The sequence below is a fragment of the Gorilla gorilla genome, chromosome 1 (assembly GCF_029281585.2).
Source record: "Gorilla gorilla gorilla isolate KB3781 chromosome 1, NHGRI_mGorGor1-v2.1_pri, whole genome shotgun sequence".
Lineage (NCBI taxonomy): Eukaryota > Metazoa > Chordata > Mammalia > Primates > Hominidae > Gorilla > Gorilla gorilla.
Window position 1 is genome coordinate 144,956,715 of NC_073224.2, and position 23,520 is coordinate 144,980,234.

General features: G+C 41.5%; 1 long non-coding RNA gene across 4 annotated transcripts in view; it reads right to left on the reverse strand.

Moving 5' to 3' along the window:
• LOC101136314 (uncharacterized) overlaps positions 1-23,520 on the reverse strand; it is a 52,847-nt gene that overhangs the window by 23,574 nt on the left and 5,753 nt on the right. Inside the window, exon 3 of one of the 4 annotated variants that reach the window (XR_010130390.1) lies at positions 20,835-21,019. The exons of the other annotated variants lie outside the window; for them this stretch is intronic. This is a non-coding gene — a long non-coding RNA (uncharacterized lncRNA). The remainder of the gene's footprint in view (positions 1-20,834; positions 21,020-23,520) is intronic. 4 annotated transcript variants of the gene reach the window in all.

Consider the following 23,520-nt stretch of genomic DNA (forward strand, 5'->3'; position numbering starts at 1 on the left):
TTACTCACATCTCCCTATATCACCTATGCTGGTACAGAGCATATAGTAAACACTGGCCTCTCTCTAATTCTACTTCAGAAATATCTCATGTCCATTTCTCCATATGCACTCCCCATCCCTAGCCTATGAACAATGCCCTCTTCCTTCTTGCCTAGCCTACTGAAATGTACTCCCTGCTGGGCTTCCTATTTCTAATCTCTGACCTTTTTAACTCATATCCACAAATCACCAGAGTTATCATCCTAAAACACAGGTCAGATTGGGACAGACCTTGACAGAGAACAAATTCCATAGGCCTTCATATGCTAGTGTGCTAGTTTGTTTTATGCTCATAAATTCCTCCCATCCCAGTTTGTATGCTCCTTTGCAGTGTGACCTTGCTGCTTCTCCCTTGGAGGAGTGGAGTTCGTTTTTCCACCCTCTTGGATCTGGGCTGGACTTGTGACTTGTTTTGACAAATACAATGCAGCAGACATGACCTAAGCGTCCTGAAGCTTAGGCCTAACAGGCCTGGCAGCTTCTGCCTTTGTTCATTTGGAAAGCTGCCCTGAGACTCCAATGCAAGGAAGGCAGTCTGGCCTAGTGGAAGATGAGAGGCCACATGGAGAAGAACTGAGGCTCTCTAGCCAGCAACCATTCCCCAACGTCAACTGTCAGACGTGTGAGGGAGACCCTCTTAGGCCTTCCAGCCCAGCTGTCACTAACTTATGCAGACACATGAAGGAGCCCAGGGGAAACCGACAGAGGAATACCCAGGCAACCCATGGCATCATGAGAAATAATAAATCGTTCTAAGCCACTAAGTTTTAGGGTAGTTTTTTATTTCTATTTGTATTTATTTATTTATTTATTTGAGATAGGGTCTCACTCTGTTGCCCAGACTAGCGTGCAGTGGCATGATCTTGGCTCACTGCAACCCTCGCCTCCCAGGCTTAAGCGAATTTCCTGCCTCAGCCTCCTGAGTAGTTGGGATTACAGGTGTGTGCCACTACCGCCCAGCTACTTTTCATATTTTTAGTAGAGATGTGGTTTCATCATGTTGGCCAGGCTGGGTTTGAACTCCTGACCTCAAATGATCCACCCACCTTGGCCTCCCAAAGTGTTGGGATTACAGGCGTGAGCCACCACGCCTGGCCTAGGGTAGTTTTTTATACAGCAATGGATAACTGAAACAGGTAGACTCAATAGGATGGGTCTGAAGATGAGGGAGAAGATGTCTAGAATGTCTCCTATAAGCTGAGGTTTAAGGAAATAGGCAGTAAGTGTCGATCAGAATGTAAGCATTGAGAACATATGGGATATTCCATTAGAGATGTCCAGTAGGTAAGTGAATACATGGCTCTGGGGCTGTCTGGCTTGGGCCATCAGTTTCAGTAATAGGGAGTGGATTAAATCACCCAGGACCACCCAGTAAGTGAGAGGAGGCAGAAGTCAAAGGTCAAAAGAGAAAACCTTGGGGAGCGCTAACATTTAAGACTGGGCAAAGGAAGGAAAGCCAGCAGCACAGGAGACTGTTTTGCAACACAAGTAAAAGTGGATAGACTATGTTTATGAGCTTTACTTTTGTTCTTTACTTTTCTCTGGCCAGTCAAAAAAGGAAAAAGAAAAAAAAAAGGCAGTGGAAGAAGCAAAGAAGATACCTGGGATAGGAACGTAAGGAAGTCCCAAGGACCTAATTAGTCATTTTCCGGATGCAAACAAGTCCTGGAAATGCAGGAGGTCAGTGCTTTCCAAGGCCCCGGGGAATGCTTAGCCAAGAAACATAGCAATCTATGCAGAAAAGGCAACTAACCAAAATTGCTATGCATACTCCTCTTTCACCACGATAGAGATCTGAGGGGGACCCAAACAAATTCAGAGAAAACTAGACAAACTACCCACTCTAGTCAACAGCAGAAGAGACAGAGATATGTGCAGAGGCAGCCATAGAAAGGCGCAAGTCAAAATATGCCAGAACACAGACAACACAGTGAGGACAGAAATAAAGATACACGGCGCGGCATGCCTCTTGACTGTCCTATCTCTTCTTCACCTTCATATCTCTCTCAGACACATCAGTGTAGCTTTATGGACTCCTGTCCTGTGGGAAACTAGATGATTACATTTATATTTCAGGATATAAGTGTATAATTACACACTTATGCCAGAGTCAGAAACTCCCCATCCAAAAACTGTGACAGTTTAAATGAACAGATCTGCTGATGCTGTTTACAATATGTAGGGAGAAAGAAAGAGAGAGAGTGGGGGAGAGAGAGAGAGAGAGAGAATGTGTGTGTGTGTGTGGTGATCATTGCATATCCTCAAAAGAAACTCAGCTATCTTGGATCTAGTTCCCTAATTTTATAAGTTTTTGGATATTTTTTGACACTAAGACTGCAGCATTGTTTACAACTCTCTGTCTCTTAACTGAGGATTCAATTTAACAGACATACTGAGCAGCCACGTGGTGCAAGGGCTCTACAAGGCACACACAGATGTAGGCAGCAGTGTTCCGGTAAACCAGCATTCCACAGAAAGAGACTTGATTTACAGCATTTGCTTATGTTTTTGTGGTAAAAGTATTCCCACCACAGCTGATTTCAAGCTACCAGTGGTTTAATAACCGAGGCTCATTAAAATCTTGAATATTTAGCATCCCTGGGTCTAACATTTAAGAATGAGGAAATCCGGCCAGGCGTGGTGGCTCACGCCTATAATCCCAGCACTTTGGGAGGTCAAGGTGTGCAGATCACAAGGTCAGGAGATCAAGACCATCCTGGCTAACATGGTGAAACCCTGTCTCTACTAAAAATACAAAAGATTAGCCGGGCTTGGTGGCAGGCGCCTGTAGTCCCAGCTACTTGGGAGGCTGAGGCAGGAGAATGGTGTGAACCTGGGAGGCGGAGCTTGCAGTGAGCCGAGATTGCACCGCTGCACTCCACTCTGAGCGACAGAGCGAGATTCCATCTCAAAAAAAAAAAAAAAAAGAGGAAATCTGAGGTACCCAAGACAACAGCCAGCACCAACTGTCAGCTCTGTGCGTGAAACCATGTTAGTCCTTCTAGCCCAGCTGGCCCTCAGCCAGAGTATGTCCCGGGAAGACCAGCACCATAATCTCCCAGCCAAACCAAGGAATCATGAGAAATGGTGGTTGTTGTTTTAAACTACTACATTTTGGGATGATTTGTTACACAGCAATAGTTAACTGATACACACATAGTAGAGACTGCCTGAGGGAGGGTCAGTTTCTAGAGAAGCAGGAGCCTTTTTTGGCCTTCTTCTCTGTTAAGTTCCCAGGCCTAGTCACAAGCTATCTGAGAAATTTCCATCCTTCTGTTTGTTACATCAAGACTTCCTAGACACCTGGTACTAAATACAACCACTGGCAGCTCTTATGTTCTTGCCCCTTTGAATGTGCTACCAGTCCAACTTTTAATCAGCCTGGGGGCTGAACAAAGGAAAGATAATATTTACAGGCAGTTGTTTTAGGAAATTTCGTTTTCTTGAAAATTAGGCTTGATGATTTCGTCAAATGAAAGGAATAGGAAACACTGTAAGCGAGACTACCTAAGGCAGACAGAACATTTAGCAACGTCCTTCTCATCTGTTTCATTATCTCGTCTGGATACTGACATTTCTTATCTGTCCCACCATCAGAATTAGACTCTGAATGTCTCTAACTGATTTGTTAAATATTGACTTGATATAGTAGCAAGGAGCCAGGGTCCATTTTTTTCCCACGACACCCCATTCCTAAAGTTAGTATTTTGTGCAGGTGATACCATCTCTTTATGAACACTTTTGCAGAGCAAGCCCCAGTTGGACTCCTCTAGGGGATTTTCCTACTAAAGATTTCAAAAGATAAGATCTACCTCTTTGGCCTGTGTACCTTTATCATGTGTGAAATACTGGTGATTTCAAAGTATCAGGGACCAGGGAAACGACAACAAAAAAACTCTTCAAAACATCCATTTCCTAGAGAAAAGCTAGAAAATAATTATTACAAAAGCCAAGACAGTGTTTTCTCCTGGGAGGAGAGAGAGGGCTAATGGGGGTGAGGTGCCATGAGGGAGAAGCCTTCAGGTCATGTTCAAATTCTTACCCAGGTAGTAGGTCATACGGTATTTGGACTATAATAATATTTTTAAGCATCTGTGCAATTTTATGCTTTTTGTGAATGAAGGCTTTACTTCAGAATAAGAACAAATAACCAATTTAAAAGTAATGCATTCTGCATTCTGATTTCTTATTGTATGAGCTGGGAGCTTGTTAGAAATGAAGACTCTTGAGCCCACCCCAGGCCTGCTGAACCTGCTGATCCCCAAGTGGTTTGTCTGGACATTGAAGATTGAGCAGCACTGACCAAGATTAAAAGACAAGTCACTAGTTCCAAGATATTGGAAAAGTCACATTATCCTTATGCCTATGTCACATCTGCAAAATGGGCGTAATAATGCAGATCTGGCCTCCTTTCCAGGCTGCTGTGAAGAGGATGTGAGATCATACATGTGAGAGCCCTTTGAAAAAAACCAGTAAAGCATCGTATACATTAGGTCTTCTTATTACCTTGGGATAGCATCCTGAAAGAATCAATTGCAAAGAAGAAATCAGTTATCATTATCATCTTACTTTATACTTTCTGCCTCTGCTTTCCTGGCAGCTTCGTGCTTCTCGATTCTGCTCTGTCAAAACTTGCTTTCCTCCCTGCCTTGAGGGTATTACCAGTTTCACAACAGATGCAAGGTCAGCCATGCCCTTTGCAAGGTCTCTGGAGCAGATTACGTCTTTCAAAAGGCACTAGAGTCCCCAATTTAACTTTCTGACAAATCAAATCCACATGTTTGGCTAAGCCTGTTGTATGACAACAGCGTCTGGTCTCACCTGGGCTGAAGCTGAGCTCTAGCAGGAACCGGGAAAACCAGGCAGGCATCAGATGCTTTCAATTGTTTATGGCTCTTGGCTTTAATTTATTTTAATTTTTTTGAAGTTTAAAAAAATTTTATTTTATGTGCAGAGAGCTAGCAGTGGTTTCTTTCGTTGAGCAGCTGTCTTGGATAATCCATTCAGGGAAGACCACTTAGTCCAACTTGATGAAGGCTATAATCCCTTCCATTCTGATGGAAACACGGGTGGCACATATTGAAGTTATAGTCCCAAATCAAACCTGCTGGTTTGACCAGACACAGCAAGAGCAAGAACCGTGGCCAAATTTTCTAGGGTAGTTCCAGCAAAGCTGCTGATGACACGTCTCTGAAAAGAGGGCAGTAAATCTGTGCTCTGCACATTTTAAGGACTCAAAAAAATTGTTGGTGATGAATATGTGCATTATTTCAAATGTGACATTCAATCTTCTCAACTTCAAAAGATAAAAAACAAAACAAAACAAAACAAAAAACAGGTCCAAATGGACAGGTAACTAAAGCACTTATTGGTGAGCCTTGTCTAGGTTTTCTTTCATTAGGGTCCTTCTACTGAGTTTCAGGAGTTGACATGATGTTGATATTTTAAGGATGCGGTACTTAAATGCTAGACATTCAGATGTTGTGCTTCATTATTCATTCATCTCAACACATATTGGAAGGCCAGTCTGCACCAGGTTATATACCTGGTTGTATTTGTGTTCTGTCCATACAGTATGGGGAGATATAGGTGTGTGTGTGTGTGTGTGTGTGTGTGTGTGTGTGTGTGTGTGTGAATGTGTAATTATTTTTGATGACCATATTAAAAAAAGAAAAAAGAAAAGAAAGAAAAGAAAGGGAAGGTGTGTGGTGAAACTGTTGAGAACTTCCCCAGTGCCTATTCCAGAGTTAGGCCCTCCTGGTCCAATCCCAGCACTACAAATTATTAGTTGTGAGACTTTGGGCAAGTTACTTAACTCATTTAGCTGGATCTAAATGTTCTCATCTGTACAACTGTGACAAAAACAGGACCCATTTACTGTAAATATTAAAAGATTTAAACCATGCGCCTGGCATGTGATAAGGGCTCCATAAATGTTAATTTCATGATAAAGAAAGGGACTAGACATCAGCTTTGGGTGCAAAAAGAACCCCATCAAACTTGTAAATGTCACTATCATGATTATTGTCACTCTGTTGATGATGTTGTGCAGAAAATAATTAACATAGCAGGCCCGAACTACTGCCTGTGAAAAGGCCGGCTTGCAAGATTGGCTCTTGGCTGGTATGTGGGAGAGAACTGAGATTTTGCAAGGGTTCCCACCATTAACTGATAAGAGTGGTTCATTGTGCCAGACTGTTTGTGCAAACAATGTGGTTTGTGCTGAACACCTGCTTTCTTCTGGGAAGCCAGTATTTCCATATGTGCCAGGTTGGGGCTGCCTACATGACCAGGCTCCAGTAAAAACATGGGGCACCGAGTCTCTAATGAGCTCCCTTGGTTGGCAACATTTCACACCTGTTTTCACACACAGAACTTGCTGCTGGGGGGTTAATTTATCCTTTGTGATTTTACTGACAGAGGAGCCTTAGAAGCTTGTGCCTGGTTTTCCCCAGACTTCACCCCAGATGCCTTTTCTCTTTGCTGGTTGTGCTTGTTATCTTTTTGCTGAAATAAATCATAGCCATTAGTGTTACATGATAGTAGGCTGAGTCCTGTGAGTCCTCTTAGTGACTCATTGAACCTGGGGATGGGCTGAACTAGTTATCTCTGAAGGAAACATATTTATTTGGGAAAGAGTGGTATCACAGCATCATCTAATTTAATGTAGGTAAACAAACATATCATTTTTAAAAAATGACTCAGAAACATAGGATCTGAAAAAATGTTCTTAAATGAATAAGGGATAAAAACTCTCCAAGCAGCATTGTGTCTTCAGTGACCCTTCTCTAAAATTATAAAAATGTTAAGAGTCTTTAGTGCTGTAAAAATTATACACTGAGGCCGGGCACGGTGGCTCACACTTGTAATCCCAACACTTTGGGAGGCCAAGGCGGGCGGATCACCTAAGGTTGAGAGTTCGAGACCAGCCTGACCAACGTGGAGAAACCCCGTCTCTACTAAAAATACAAAATTAGTTGGGCATGGTGGCACATGCCTGTAATCCCAGCTACTCGGGAGGCTGAGGCAGGAGAATCGCTTGATCCCAGGAGGCGGATGTTGCAGTGAGCTGAGATTGCACCATTGCACTCCAGCCTGGGCAACAAGAGTGAAACTCGTCTCAAAAAAATAAATAAATAAAATAAAATAAAATTATACACTGTAATGTATAGAGCAGGGGTGTCCAATCTTTTTGGCTTCCTTTGGCCACTTTGGAAGAAGAATTGTCTTGGGCCACACATAAAATACACTAACACTAATGACATAAGATGAGAAAAAAAAAAAAAAGGCCCAAGCATAAATCTCATAATGTTTTACGAAACTTTATAAATATGTGTGGGGCCAGATTCAAAGTCATCCTAGGCTGCATGCAGCCCGCAGGCTGCGGGTTGGACAAACTTAGTATAAAGCAGAAGGCAGCAATGCGGTAATTTACAATTTTTCGGTCATTGTACACTAAAAGCTCCCTGGGTCCCACTCCTACTCCACACACCTCCCTTTCTACCCCTTTCCCTCCCCAATAGTCTTGATTTCCTTCCCAGTGTCTGTGAAGCTAATTTTGGTATTCACTAACAAATTCTGTATGGTTTGAGAGTGAAATATGAATGTATCACATATAGATGTTTCTAGACTATTCTTTCAGCAACAGTTTGAAATATACTTATTCAGCAAGAACTAACTGAATACCTTCTACATGCCAGGCTGACATGTAAAATTATTTGGTTTAACATGAACCCTGCAGTTTTTATTATGATACCACAGAATGCAGCTTAAAAGCCCTTGTTAGGCAAACCTCTCAAAACCCCGTGCTTTATTTTCTGTCAAAGATGATCAACAAAAGCATATATTTGGGTAGTGTTGTGCTGGCCTTTGTATCAAATGAACTAGTCGAGCATTATTTTTTATCCCTTTGATAGAATGCAGATTTCCCATTAAAAAAGCAAATCTTTCAGGCTGGGCTTGGTGGCTCACGCCTGTAATCCCTGCACTTTGGGAGGCCGAGGTGGGTGGATCATGAGGTCAGAAGATCGAGACCATCCTGGCTAACATGGTAAAACCCCATCTCTACTAAAAATACAAAAAATAAGTCGGGTGTGGTGGTGGGCGCCGGTAGTCCCAGCTACTTGGGAGGCTGAGGCAGGAGAATGGCATGAACCTGAGAGGCAGAGCTTGCAGTGAGCCGAGATCATGCCACTGCACTCCAGCCTGGGCAACAGAGCGAGCCTTCATCTAGAAAAAAAAAAAAAAAAAAAAAAAGCAAATCTTTCATTTTATAAAGATTTTTTATTTTTTTTGAGACAGAGTCTTGCTCTGTCACCCAGGCACAGTGGCGCAATCTTAGCTCACTGCAACCCCTGCCTCCTGGTTTCAAGCAATTCTCCCTGCCTCAGTCTCCTGAGTAGCTGGGATTACAGGTGCACACCACCACGCCTGGCTAATTTTTGTATTTTTGGTAGAGACGGGGTTTTGCCATGTTGGCCAGGCTGGTCTTGAACTCCTGAGTTCAGGTGATCTGCCTGCCTTGGCCTCCCAAAGTGCTGGGATTACAGGCGTGAGCCACCACGCCCGGCCAAAAAGATTTAATAAAATGATACTTCTTTCCAGCTGGTTAAATTTAAAACACTGGAAAAAAAAGTTTCATGCAAGACTGTTCTCCAAGTCTGGGCCAGAGCAGTTTCATTTGAGAGTGAGCTGATTGCGTTGGTATTTAACTCACAGCCACAAGCATTTGTCCACACAGGGGAGAGAAGCAGGCCCTTGTAGCCCTCCTGATTTGCCTGACAGTGCCATGAAGATTGCTGCTGTATTATTGTTGCTGGCCCTTCCCTTAGTGCTGACAGATTTCAGGGAAGAGCTGTGCCAAAACTGTTAGTATTTTCCTCTTCAGTTCTCAAATTAAGACATGTCTTGATATCCTCATGACTCCACCTTCTCTGTCTTTTTGAGGGAATTTGGAGGCCTACATTCTATAACTGGCAAAAAATGATGGAGACAGATAGCAAATGCATCCAGCTGCAGAAGGAAGCAATACATTAAGTCAAATCAGTATTTATTTACTGAGCATTGGTACTACCTAAATCCTGGGTCGGGAATAAAAAAGTAAAATGTGACCCTTGCCCTCCAGGAGCATATAATGAGTTTGTATTAGACAAGACGTTTTGGTATCAGGGAACAGAAGGCCACTTGGGCTGGCTTATGCAAAGCCAGGAATTTATTATACACAAGGGAAGGAAAACTTCTGCGTCTCAATGAGGGATAAAACCCAAGAACTGGATGCTAACAGGAACCAGTGTTGCTCTCCTTGTCTCTTGGAGGCCCAAAGTCTCTCACAGCTGCTTTTATTCTGAACCTCAACTTCGTGCTCACTTCCTGGAGATCAGTTTTATCTGTGGAGATGAGCAGAGGCTGCTTGTTGTACCTATGATGTCACTGTTCCCCTTTTTCTCTGAAAAGAGAGTTTTAGCTGAACACTTGGCCACTCAGCTGACAGATGCACTTCCAAGCTTCCCTTGCTGTTAATTGTAGGCATTTACTAGGCTTTAGCCAATGCGATATGGGCAGAAATGATATGTACAACTTCCAGGTTACACTCTTAAATAGAAAGGAATGGGCGCCTCCTTTCCTCTTTTTCCCTCCTTGCTGCCTGGGTGTGAATAAGATGGCAGGAGTTGAAGTAATTGTCTTTAACCTAGCAATAGAATTACAGGTGGAGAATGGCAGAGCAACAAGGTGAAAGGAGCCTGGGTCCCCAACACCATGGAGCTAATGTGATTATTAGCCCTGACCCAACTGCTTAGCCTCAGACTCTTATATAAGAGGGAAACATAGATCTCATTTGAGCTAGTATTATATTGGGATTTTATTGAGGAAGCCAGAACCTGCAACCTAACTTTTAAACCTGCTTTCTCTGTTTTTCTACGTATAAGATTGCTCTAAATTTATAAGACCTCAGTTTAAGTGACCAAACAAGAAATTCAACTTCAAATACCCAGGTAAGAGGATCGATTGGGGCATCTTCAGACTTCTAATCAGCTAAACTTAGAGGGGAGGGTAAAAGAATACAAGCCTAGCTACGGGGGCTACTGTGGGTGGGGGTAAAGTTGGGGGGTCATTTTCAGCGGGGGGTCATTTTCAGCGGAGGGTCATCTACTTTATTGACCATGCTTCTATATTGAGACCCACCATTCTTAGAGGTACTTGTGTAATTATTTTAGAAGGAAATTATGTATAATGTGTAAAAGCCAAGCCTATGCATTAAATGGAATAGTGAGTGAAAAGGAAATTTCAGAAATTGGAAGGGAAACTGACATCTCTCTGTCAATTAATAAAGTCTCCTGTGAGTGTGAAGATAGACTGGCTGGCTAGGTGGTGACCTTGTTTTCCCACACAGATCTTCCAAAGCTGCTTGGTCTGTCAGAGAAGATGACAGTCACAAATAAAGAAGAAAGGCTCTTTAGTATTCGGAGCTGTGTTTTCCTGCTAGATCCGCAAAACAGACATAATTAGTGTGTTTATATGAGATCTGTTTAGTAGCTAGGAAAGAGTTTGAGATAAAAGGAAGGTGTCTTAGTCACCTTCCTGTTTTAACAAAATAACATAGACTGGGTGCTTATAAACAACAGAAATTTATTTCTCACAGTTCTAGAGGCTGAAAGTTCAAGCTTAGGACGGTTGGGTTCTGGTGAGGACCCTCTTTCTGGCTCGCAGACTGATGACTTATTTTTGTATCCTCACATGGAGTAGAGAGAGCAAGCTAGCTCTCTGATCTCTTCTTATAAGGGCACTAATCCCATTCATTAATGAGGGCTCTATACTCATGACCTAATAAGGTCCCACCTCCAAATACCACCATACTGGGGATTAGATTTCAACATATGAATTTCGGGAGGACACAAAAATTTAGTCTGTCACATTCTGCCCATGGTCCTGAAAACTTATGTCCTTCTCAAACGCAAAATACACTTGGTCATTCCATTCCAACAGCTCCCCAGCCCCACCACCAATTTTTAACTCATTCTGGCATCAACTCCAAAATCTAAAGTCTGAAGTCTCATTGAAGTATTATCTAAATCAGATATGGGTAAGACTCCACATACAATTCATACTGAGGCAAATTTCCTCTCCAGCTGTGAACTTATAAAACCAAACAAGTTATGTACTTCCAAAATACAATGGTGGAACAAGCATAGGGTAGATATTCCTATTCCAAAAGATAAAAATAGGGAAGAAGGAAGGTGTGACGGGTCCCAAATAAGCCCAAATCTAGCAAGGCAAACTCCATGGGTTCTTAAGTCTCCTAGCTCTGCACTCTGCCCTCCAGGCCTGCTGGAGAAACGGTCCTGCCTTTGGGACCCGCTGTGTGGCAGTCTCACCTTCCACACCCACTGAGGCTGCAGTCCCTATCCTGTGGCTCTGACAGGCAGGGGTCCTGCCCCCAAAGGTCTTGCTAGGTTCTAGTCAAGCCTGCACAGCTTTGAGTGAGGATCATCTGACCTGTTGAAAACAAGGCAACAGCTCCTCATTTCAAAACTAAGGAGGCAGCCCTGATGATCTGTGAATCGCTTTCACGGTCATTCTTCCCTTGTCTTGGAGAATAGTGCACATTTGCAGCCAAATAGCTCTAAGGTACTGCCCTGCAAAATCCAAGACTTCTGACATCCTTCCTTCATTCCTTCCCTCTCCTTCCCCTTCAAGTTAAACTGTCAGTTTATCTGTGGGAGCTGATTAAATTCATGGTTCACACCTAATCTCCTTATGGAATGGTTTCTTGGCCACACACCCTGAGTGTCCTCTTCCAAACGTGCTTTTCATATTTTTTTTGCAATACAGATAGGTTGAGAATTTTTCAGATAATTATGTTCTAGTTCCTTTTGCTTAAAAATTCCATCTTTAAGTCATTCTCTCTTCTCACATTTCACTGTTAGCAGTTAGGAGGAACCAAGCCACTTCTTCAACACTTTACTTAGATGTCTCTTCAGCTAAATATCCATTTTACCACTCACGAATTCTACCTTCCACAAAACACTAGAACATGAACACAACTCAACCAAATTCTTTGCCATTTTATAATAAGGATCATCTTTTGGCCATTGTCTGATAATGTGTTCCTCATTTCTATCTGAAACCTCATCAAAATGGCCTTTATCATTCTTATTTCTACCAACATTCTGTCCATGATTACTTATATATTCTCTAAGAAGATAAAAGCTTCCTCTAGAGCTCTTCTCTTACTATTTTGAGCCTTCACCAGAATTGACTTTAAACATCCCATCATGACAATCTCAGCTTCTTCTAGCATGCACTTTGAAACTTCTAATTCCAAAGCTGCTTTGACATTTTTAGGTATTTGTTAAAGGAGCACTCTACTTCTCAGTACCAATTTCTGTCTTAGTTAGCATGGACATCACTAACAAATTACCATAGACTGAGAAGCTCATACAACAAACATCTACTTCTCATAGTTCTGGAGGCTGTGCAGTCCAAGATCAAGGACTGGCAGATCCTGTGTCTGATGAAGGTTTTTTTTCCCTCGTTGCAGACTGCCAACTTTTTCTCGTATCCTCTTATGGAGTAAAGAGGGCAGGCTAGCTCTCTTACCTCTTCTTATAAGGCACTAATCCCATTCACAGGGCACCATCTGCGTGACCTAATCACCCCCCAAAGACCCCTCTTCCCAATATCATCACCTTCGGTATTAAATTTCAATGAGAATTTTGAGGGGACACAAACATTCAGACCATAACAGAAGGAATGTTAGACTGAAGACCAGCACTTCTGGGGTATTGGCAGGATAATTCCCAGTAAATGAAATGAGAGTGGCGAAGGATGCTTTTCTTGATGGAAGCAGGGGGTTCTTTGAGCTCATCCTTGTCTCTCTTCCCCTATTCTCCCTTGCAGCCAGCAACTAGAGTGTAATAGTTAAGTGAATGTACCCTGGAACCCCTCTGACTAACCTGGGCAGGTCACCCTCTCTGGGCCACAGTTTCTTCATTTTTATCTATAGAAGGGATATAACATTACTCACCTCACAGGGTTATGTTAGATTATAGGGAAATTTGTAAAAAGTGCTGAAAACAGTGCCTGCACAGAGTCATGCTATCATAATTAATTAAGCCTCTAATAATGATTACTATTCTTTCATTAAGCAAATGATTAGTGCCAGGGTCAAGAGACTCAACTGAGATAAGTAACGTGCTCAAAGCTTCACAACTAATAATTGGTGTTGCTGGGTTTGACACAAATGGGTCTGACTCTAAAAAATGGGCTCTGGAGAGAATTCTTATCAATGTCACCACACACCCTCCCTTTCTTCTTACTTTTTTTCTTTTATTACAGTCATCACAGTAATAAAAGAATTAGTCTTTAAATCTAAGGAGCATACACAGTCAATTGTAATACAGGGCATTAAATTCTATTATATAGATTAAAAACTGAAAGTCATGGGAACCCAGAAGTGTGTATTTACCCAGATGGAGTAGCAGGACAAAGGAGGCTTCCTGGAGAAGATGACTGATCAGCTCGGTGAGAGGGAGCCAGGTAAGACAGTAAGACAGAAAGAGGACCATAGAAAAAAAGGTTTTCTGGATACAGCTGCTTTACTGAATTACTAAAAGCAGACCACTGACTAGAACATAGAATTTGAGAGCCCTTTTTGCCAACCTAGTTGTCAGTGAGACATTCTATGTGAAGAAGACTTTGTACACTTAGATGTTTGGAGTTTATTCTGGAAGCACAGGTATGTTCCGTAATAGAAAGGCAAGGCTGATTGTGCAGCTGTCCTTGGGCCCGTCTGGTTCTGGTTAAGTAAAAGACCTAAGAACAATCGTTTTGACTTTTTCTGAATTAGTTCAGATAATAAAACTCAAGCAGAGAAAATCATGACTTTCAAGGCATGGATTTTGTCTGTCTCGCTGCTGTCTCTTCAGAGTCTAGGACAGAACCTGGTACACAGTAGACACTCAACAGATATTTGTTGAATGACTAAATTGGATAAAAAGATGTGTGCATTTTAAGAGCAGCACTTGCCAACCTTTGTTCATCCTTTGTGGGCTGACGCGGACTAGAACTGTGTTTTTGGCTTACATCTGAAGGAGCCAACAACTTTTTAAGTTACATATTAACCAGTCTTTTGGATGGTTGTATAAATGACTCAGCAGTCCTCAGGAGGTAACATTGTAATCTTAACTTATAAATAATAAATGGACACCTGCTTTGTATTCAGAACTCAGCTAGGAACAAGTAAGGAACAGATATAAAATATAATCCCTATCCCATGGATTTAAGATACTATGCAGCCAGGTGTGGTGGCTCATGCCTGTAATACCAGCACTTTGGGAGGCCGAGGCAAAATGATCACTTGAGACCAGGAGTTAGAGAACATCCTGGGTAACATAGCAAGACCCTGTCTCTACAAAAATATAGAGACCTAATCTTTATAAAAATATAAAAATTAGTCAGGCATGGTGGTACACACCAGTAGTCCCAGCTACTCAGGAGGCTGAGGCAGGAGAATCGCTTGAACCTGGGAGGTGGAGGTGGCAGTGAGCTGAGATCGCATCACTGCTCTCCAGCCTGGGTGACAGAGCGAGACTCTGTCTCAAAAAAGAAAAAAAGAAATTAGCTGGGCATGGTGGTACATGCCTGTAGTCCCAGCTACTCAAGAGGCTGAGGAAGGAGGATTGCTAGAGCCCAGAAGTTTGAGGTTACAGTGAGCTCTGATTGAGTCACTGCACCCCAGCCTGAGTAACAGAGCAAGACCCTGTCTCTGAAAAAGAAGAACAAAAGGTGTAAGGCCAGATGCAGTGGCTCATGCCTGTAATCCCAGCACATTGGGAGGCCAAGGCAGGTGGATTGCCTGAACTCAGGAGTTTGAGACCAGCCTGGGCAACATGGTGAAACCTCATCTCTACCAAAAATACAAAAAATTAGCCAGGTGTGGTGGCACTCACCTGTGGTCCCAGCTACTTGGGAGGCTGAGGTGGGAGAATCACTTGAGCCTGGGAGGCAGAGGTTATAGTGAGCTGAGACTGTGCCAAAGCACTCCAACCTGAGTGACAGAGTGAGACCCCGTCTCTGTCTGTCACTCAGGTTGAAAAAGAAAAGAAGATTTAAAGATGGGAATAGCACCCATGAAAAAAGAGCAGTTATTACCAAAGTTAATCATGTGATAATAACTAATGGTGGTTTAACTCATACATGCCAAGATAAGAATACACAAATAACTGGGGTATAAGATAAATAACTTAGAGTTAGTGCTATGGTTTGAATGTGTCCCCCAAATTTCATGTTGGGAACTTAATTCCCCAATGTATATGTTGATGAAGGTAGGGGCCTTTGGGACAATGTATATGTTGATGAAGGTAGGGGCCTTTGGGACAATGTATATGTTGATGAAGGAAGGGGCCTTTGGGAAAATGTATATGTTGATGAAGGTAGGGGCCTTTGGGAGGTAATTTGGATTAAAGTTATCAGGGTGTGGCCTCTATGATGGGACTAGTGGTTTTACAAGAAGAGGAAGAGAGATGTGACCTGACATGCATGTTCTTGCTCTCTTGCCATGTGATGCCCTCTGCCATGTTATGACACAGCAAAAAGATTCTCACCAGATGCCAGCACCATCCTCTTGGACTTCTCAGCTTCTAGAACCATGAGCTAACTAAAGTTAGTCTTTCTCTTTTTTTGGAGACAGTGTCTCACGTCATCACCCAGGCTGGAGAGTGCAGTGACATGATCTCGCCTCACTGCAACCTCCGCCTCCTGGGTTCAAGAGAATCTCATGCCTCAGCCTCCTGAGTAGCTGGGGTTCTAGGTGTGTGCCACCACACCTGGCTACTTTTTTTTGTATTGTTAATGGAGACAGGGTTTCACCCTGTTGGCCAGACTGATCTTGAACTCCTGATCTCAAGTGATCCGCCTGCCTCGCCCTCCCAAAGTTCTGGGATTACAGGCGTGAGCCACTGCTCCCGGCAGTAAACTTCATCTTTCTGTTACTACAACAGAATACTACAGACTGGATAAAATATGAAGAAAATACGTGTAGTTAGCTCACAGTTTTTTTAAAAGCAAGTTTAATTTCACCTTGGGAACATATATTTAGAAATAATAACATATTATCATTTAAATCCCACACAACCTTATTTTACAAATGAAACAGCTGAAGCTTACAAAGATCATGTAAATAATCTACCTAAGGTCCACAGCAGACAAACTCAAGGCTGTTTTCTTAACTTCTACCCTGTACTGCCTACTGTATTTCAAAACTTTCATTAAGAATATGTTCCAGAGAACACGATGTCAGAGGGAAATAAATCATATGTACAATTGATCCATGAACAACATGGGGATTTGGAGTGTGAACCCCCGGTGCAGTTGAAAATCCATGCATCACTTTGGACTCCCCAAAACCTTAACTACTAATAGCCTAGTGTTGACCTGAAGTTCTTACCAATAATGTAGTCAATTAATATATATTCTGTATGCGATGTACATTATATACTATATTCTTATAATAAAGAAAGCTAAATAACAGAAAATGTCCTTAAGAAAATTATAAGGAAGAAAAAATATATTTACCATTTATTAAGTGGATGTGGATCATGACAAAGGTCTTCATCTTCATCATCTTCACATTGAGTAGGTTGGGAAGGTGGAAGAAGGGGAGTTGGTCTTGCTGTCTCAAGAGTGGCAGAGGCAGAAGAAAATCCACATGTGTAAGTGGATGCATGCAGTTAAAAAATCCATGTTGTTCAAGAATCAACTGTATATATAAAACCATTATACTTTCTGAAAATAATTAAGTAGCTAAGTTTCTTGAAGTTTTTTTTTTTCCTGTTTCTTTTTTTCCTTGTCTTAGTCCACTTATGCTACAATAACAAAATATCTGAGACTGGGTAATTTATAAACAATAGGAATTTATTTCTCACAGTTCTGGAGGCTGGGACTCCAAGATCAAGTTGCCAGGGGGCTCAGTATATATCTGGTGAAGGCTGTTCTCTGCTTCCAAGATGGCAGCTTGTTGCTGTGTTCTTACATGACAGAAAAGCAGAAGAGCAAAAGGGGCTGAACTCTGTGTGAAGCCACTTTTATAAGGGCCTCAATCCTATTCATGAGAGAGAAGCCTTCATGGCCTAATCACCTCCTAAAGACCCCCAGCTCTTAATACTATTGCATTGGAGATTAAGTTTCAACATGAATTTTGGAAGACACAGTCAGACCACAGCATTTCTGGTAAGACAACAGTAAAACCAGGCAATTCAAAGGAAAATTTTAACAGCTGAAAATGATTTTTTTTGGCATTTGGAATAATGCCTATAAATCACACCCATATCCTCTTCAAGCTGAGAACTGAAAGCAAAAATTGCTCAAATCAGTTTACAAAGCAGTTTCTCTAAAAATATTTTTGAAAGAAAAAAACTTTTAGGTGAGGCTAAAATATATATATATATATATATATATATATATATATATATATATTTTTTTAATTTGTGATCATGATCCAAACTATTTAGAATGCAAAGTTGGAGAAAGAAATGGAAACTAGTATAGTGGCCAATTCTAAATACACAAAAAAGAATGGAAAAATTCTTTCCTATTATGTTGACCACATTCCTTCTCTGAATCATAAAGCTCTCAGTTGAGCAAGTATTATAATCAGTGCTTATTTATCTAAAATGGCTGGAAAATGTGCCCACCTACCTAATTTTATTTTTCAGGTGAGTTATTAGGTGCACCATTCAAGAATTTCTATTTCTAAATCACCTCAATACTTAACTAATCTGGTCTTATTTTAACCTTTAATTCAGAAAATAAAGACAGATGAGTTTTTCAGGATCACAGATCCTCATTGTTCCTCCTTTCAGGCCAAAATCCTCATAGCCTTCAAAACCCTGCTTCGTCTGATCTCTGCCTACCCTTCCCACTTCATCCTTCTCCCACTTGCTCAATGCCCCCAGCCACTTCTGTTTCTTTCTGTTTCAAGCTGATTCTCTCAATACACTTGCCCTGACGACACCCTCTGCCAGCAATGCATTTCTCCCTTATCCTCTCAACATTCACATCTCTGCTTGAACATCACCTCCTCCCCAGACACCCTCTCTCAAGCAGCACACACACTCCCCAGCATAGTATCCATTCACAATCTTCACAGTGCTCTTGACTCCCTGAAATAATCTTCCTTATGCTATTGCTTGACTATGGCCTGTTACCCACCCCCTACTAGACCAAAAGCTCCTAAGGAAGGATCTTAACCCTCTCATTTACGATTGTATTCCCAGGGCCTGGAAGAGCCCTGTGCAGGACTGGCTCTCAACAAACAGTTAATGAGTCAATTTCATGAAATAAAGTTCACCAAATGATATACCTCTGAAGATGCTTTAGAGCATGATATGATATTGTTATCAACTTGTTATTTTATATTCATTTATTAGATTGTTAAAAGATATACTTAGGCACATGAAAATGTTACAGAGTTTATTTGGGGAGAGAGCAATTCATGAATTGGGCAGTACCAGGTGGCAAGGGGTTCAGCATTCCACCCGGGAAGCATGAGGTGAAACATTTATAAGGTGTTTGTGAAAGCAAGGCCAAAAAAAAAAAAAAAAAATTAGGTTAAGGTGAAAAGTCCCTTTGGCCTCATCTAGAAGTTAGTTGGTCATTTCTAATTGGTTAAGTTTGTTTCATTTTAGTGCTTACATTGAGTTGGGTTTTAGTTTGCTTGTGTTGGAACCTGAGGCACTGGTACGGTCTCAGCAGAATGCTTCCCAATTAATTATTTTAACAAGATAAACATTTATTGAATGATTACTATGTATAAAGTGTGGGGGATACAATGTCGAACAGAATGGTTCCTGCCCTCCTGAAGTGAGTCATCTAATGGGAACTTAACAAAAAAATTACGTTACTTGAGTTTTCTGCTTACTATATTAGTGTATTTATTTATTTATTTATTTATAGAGACAGAGTCTTGCTCTACTGCTCAGGCTGGAGTGAAATGGCATGAGACAGAGTCTTGCTCTATTGCTCAGGCTGGAGTGAAATGGCATGATCATAGCTCACTGTAACTGTGTGGCTAATTTTTAAATTTTTTGTAGAGATGGGGTCTTGCTATGTTGCCCAGATTGGTCTTGAACTCCTGACCACAAGTGATCCTACCCCTGGGAACCATTACAGTTGGCCAATGCTTTTAATACTATGGAAATAAATGCCTATTTTCCAAGCGTCTTCACTACCAAAAAGTAAACACATTTATTTTAAGAAACAGGTGCTAAGCAACTTTCAGCATAATCTGCAAATAATTTTCTTTGTCAGAACAGTGCTACGTGATGAAATTTAGACCATTAATACACTTTATTCCCACTGCCTCAACTAGTGAAAAGGAATTGCATTTCAATAGGGACGTTTCAGAGTGAACACTGTTTACAAAGGAATTAAACTGCATTAGTATTTTGATACCATCTTAAATTATCTAAGGTTTTTGATAAGCAACAAAGAAGACTGGAATGTGACACTGGAATGTGAGTCATTCTGCATTTCAAAAGATTGCTGAGTTGAGATTCTTGATGTTAACCCTACTTCTTACGAATAAAAGCTTTTAAGCTGTATCCTTATCGAAATCAAGAACACAAATTATTATAAAGAAGCTAAAACTGAGCACCTGTATTTGATAGAGGTATTATAAAAGGCAGTGGGGCCTGGAACCTTTCTGATCCTCCTTCCCTTTGACAGTAAATAAATGTAGTAGAATCCTATTCCCTAAAAATGTAGGTGAGTACATACACACACAAAAATAATTGCATAAAAGTCTTGTGAAGGTTATGAACTCCAGAAAAAGACAACCCTGACTGAGGCCTCTCCTCTCTTCCAGAATTCCCTTTTGGGACTGCCAAGTCCTGTGGCTGCTGTCAAAACACTGTGTTTTATTGTTAACACCAAATTTAGAGAATCAGCAATGTCTTTGAACCTGAATGACAATAGATAAAATGAGTGAGGTATTCCCAATTGTTTCAAGCAGGAATAAGGCAAGGAGAGAGAAGAAACCACATACACACACACACACAGAGAAAGAGAGAGAGAGAGTGAGAATAAATGAATATGGGAATGAGGAGAGGAAGGACAGCTATCATGAGAAAGAGAAAGTGGCAGGAGGAGTTTCAAAGGGACAGGTGGTCTGTCTTCCTTCCTCATGTCCAGAATGAGCACTTCACTCCCTCAGCTCCTGCCAGCCCCTTCCACCCCCAGAACTCTCACCTCTTCAGCTTTCCTGGCCCCTGCCTTTAGAAACCCTATAAATTCGCTTTTGCTTCTCTCAACCCAGCTATCTACTTGTTAAGGACTGCCCCCTTCTCAGCTTCCCTCCATTGGTTTCTTTCTTTCTGGTTTTTTGAGATAGGATCTCACTCCATCGCCCAGGTTGGAGTGCAGTGGCAGGATCACTGCTCAATCAGCCTTGACATCCTTGGCTCAAGCAATCCTCGGGACTACAGGCACACACCACCATGCCTGGCTAATTTTTGTATTTTTAGTAGAGATGGGGTTTCACCATGTTGCCCAAGTAGGTCTCAAACTCCTGGGCTCAAGTGATCCACCTGCCTTGGCTTCCCGAAATGCTGGGATTTCAGAGATGAGCCACTGCCACCTGGCCTTAAACACGGTTTTCTAAATCTGCTCCCTCCATTTCTTCACTGACTCTTCCCTTCCTTACCCCAAAATGTGATTTCTACTGGAGCTGTGGCCTTGAGGCTTCTCCATGAGAAGGACCATACTGAAAAATAAAAGGCTCTTTTCCTTTCTGCATTTACCTTGTATGTTTGTTCAGCTTTTTCCTTAAAACTTTCTTCTTCCTTGTTTGCTGAGTTCATTTTAGTATTCTTTGTACTTGTTTGTGATTTTACTTGCTCTCTTTTTCTTTTTCTCCAAATTTCTGAGCCACCCCAGAATTTAATTCTTGCTTTTCTGTGTTCTTTACACTTCCTGTCTGAGGAAACTATAGATTATAATGACTTAATGTGCCAAGAAAAACATAGGTTTCAGAAGCAGAAAAAAAAAACCTAAGCTCTAGTTCTGATCTTAGTGCTGTGTGACCTTAAACAAGTCACTAACCTCTCTAAGCCTCAGTTTCTTCCTCTAAAAAAAAAATGAGGACAATAATATTTCCTTCTAATTGTAATTTTGAATATTAAATGGGATAAGATTTGTAAAAATGACTAAGTGCTCGTCATATTATTCATCAGGCAAGCAATTGTTGACCATCTACTTTATGCCAGATTCAATATAAGATCCTAGGGAATGATGCAGTGAAGAAGACATAGTTTCCTGCCCTAAATCTACTCTCAGTCTAGAAAGAGGCATGTAAACAAATAAATTACATGACACTGTGTCAGCAGCAACAATAGGAACATTTACAAAATAGAAAGGACACATAGAAAAGGGGCCGAATAAATCTCACGGAGGTTTGTGAGACAAGGAAGCCTTCTGGGAAAGGTGATATCTGAATTCAATTTTGAAGGATAAATGTTAACAAATAGAAGCAGAGAAAACAACGTATTCAAAGATACCTAAGTGTGAAACAGCGTGGCCAATTCAGGGCTGTTTCTAGAATTAAAGCACAAGGTTGGAAGTGACAGAAGACAAGATTGGAGAGGCAGGGAGAGGCCAGATAATAGTCTTAGTAATAATCATACTAATAACACCCAATGATTGAGAAATTACCCTGTGTCAGGCACTGGGGCATAATTAAGTGCTTTGCATATATGATTTTTAAAAATTATCATTATAGCAACTCTGTAAGTCAAAGAGCTTGGGCTTGGCCTGTGGCCAAATGAAGAGCCACTAGACTTTTAAGTAAGGTAGTTATGATCCCATGCATATTTAGAAAAGCTATTGAGGCATCAGATTTTTAAAAAGTGTGGTGAAATACACATAAAAATTATTATCTTAACCATTTTTCAGTGAACAGTTCGGTGGCATTAAGTATATTCACACTGTTGTGCTACCATCACCACCCATCCATCCATAGAACTTTTTTCATCTTGCAAAACTGAAGCTCTGTAGCTATTAAATGGTAACTCCCCACTACCTGGTCTCTTCATCCTCTAGCTGAATCATGCAGTATTTGGAATACCATATAGTATAGTAGAATGGAATCACACCGTATTTATCCTGTTGTGACTGGTTTATTTCAGTTAGCATAATGTTCTCAGCGTTCATCTTTGTTACAGTATATGTCAGAATTTTTTCCTTTTTAAGGAAATAATATTCCACTGCATGTATATACCACTTCTAGTTTTCTCATTCACCCACTGATGGACACAGGTTGCTTCCACATCTTGGTGGACAAAGGTATACAAGCATTTCTTTCAGACCCTGCTTTCAATTAGGTTGGGTATATTCCTAGAGGTCTATGGTAATAGTGTTTTTAATTTTTAAAGGAACTGCCCTGCTGTAAGGCTTTGGAGATGAATCAGGAGAAAAAGGCTAGGGGCAGGATGCCATTTTGTGGCAATAAGAACCTCAGTTTCAGGCTGTTGGGAGTGGACGAAAGGCAATGTAGTTGAGCAATTGACAACACTTGCTTCCTAAATTGAGAAGAGGGAGGTAGATATTCTGGGTGACTCTCTTGTAGGATAGCTTCAGATTTTGAGGGATCTGAAGCTTTTACAAGTTTAGGAACCCTCCTTGAGATAAAAAAATAAATAAAAAACAACGGATAAAAAATCAAGTGCAGGACTCTAAAGGGGCCATGGAAGTGAGCGGCCTTGCAATACAGACTGGAGAGAGAAGAGCTTGTGCAGTGGGCATCATCTTTATTTGCCTCGCCAGCATCTCTTCCCCCATTTTCCTTTGGGGTTGTGCGTCTTCCCTCTCTCAGCTCCTGTGGTGCTGGCCGAGCTGCCAACTTACCTCCACACCTACTTTAGGCACATACCCAGGCCTGCCAGCAGTGCCTTCCTCCTGGTAGCTGCAGTGATTAGCATGGAAATATGTAGGTGACAGTGAAGCTCAATTCTGGGACTTTTGTTAGAACCATTGGGAAGTTTTTCACTTAGAAGATTAGGATGTAAACCTGGACCTTTCAGTGGTAAATTTCTCCCCTGGTGGGTAGGGCTGAGGGAGTTAGCAGAAGAGAAAAGGTACGTGGAGACACCCTGGTTTGTCATGCCTTTGACTGAGTCCTTGACTCTAGCCATGCCCAATGCTACATCTCCTTGACTTGTATGTCACATGAACCACTAAAGTCCACTTTTTGTCTAAGTCAGTTTGACTTCGTTTTCAGCTTCCATATCTGTTTATCATAAAGAACTCTGGTGGACCTTGTTTGGGTCATGTGCCTCCTTGGGCCCAGTACTTGGCCTAGTGGGGGATAAGGTAATCCCTTTGAAAAGTCCGCCACGTGCTTGCCTCTGGTGGAAAAGGTGGCACACGATGGATGTACTAATAGTATCACCTGGAGTAACTGGTGAGCACTCTCCAAAGGGAGGGGAAAAA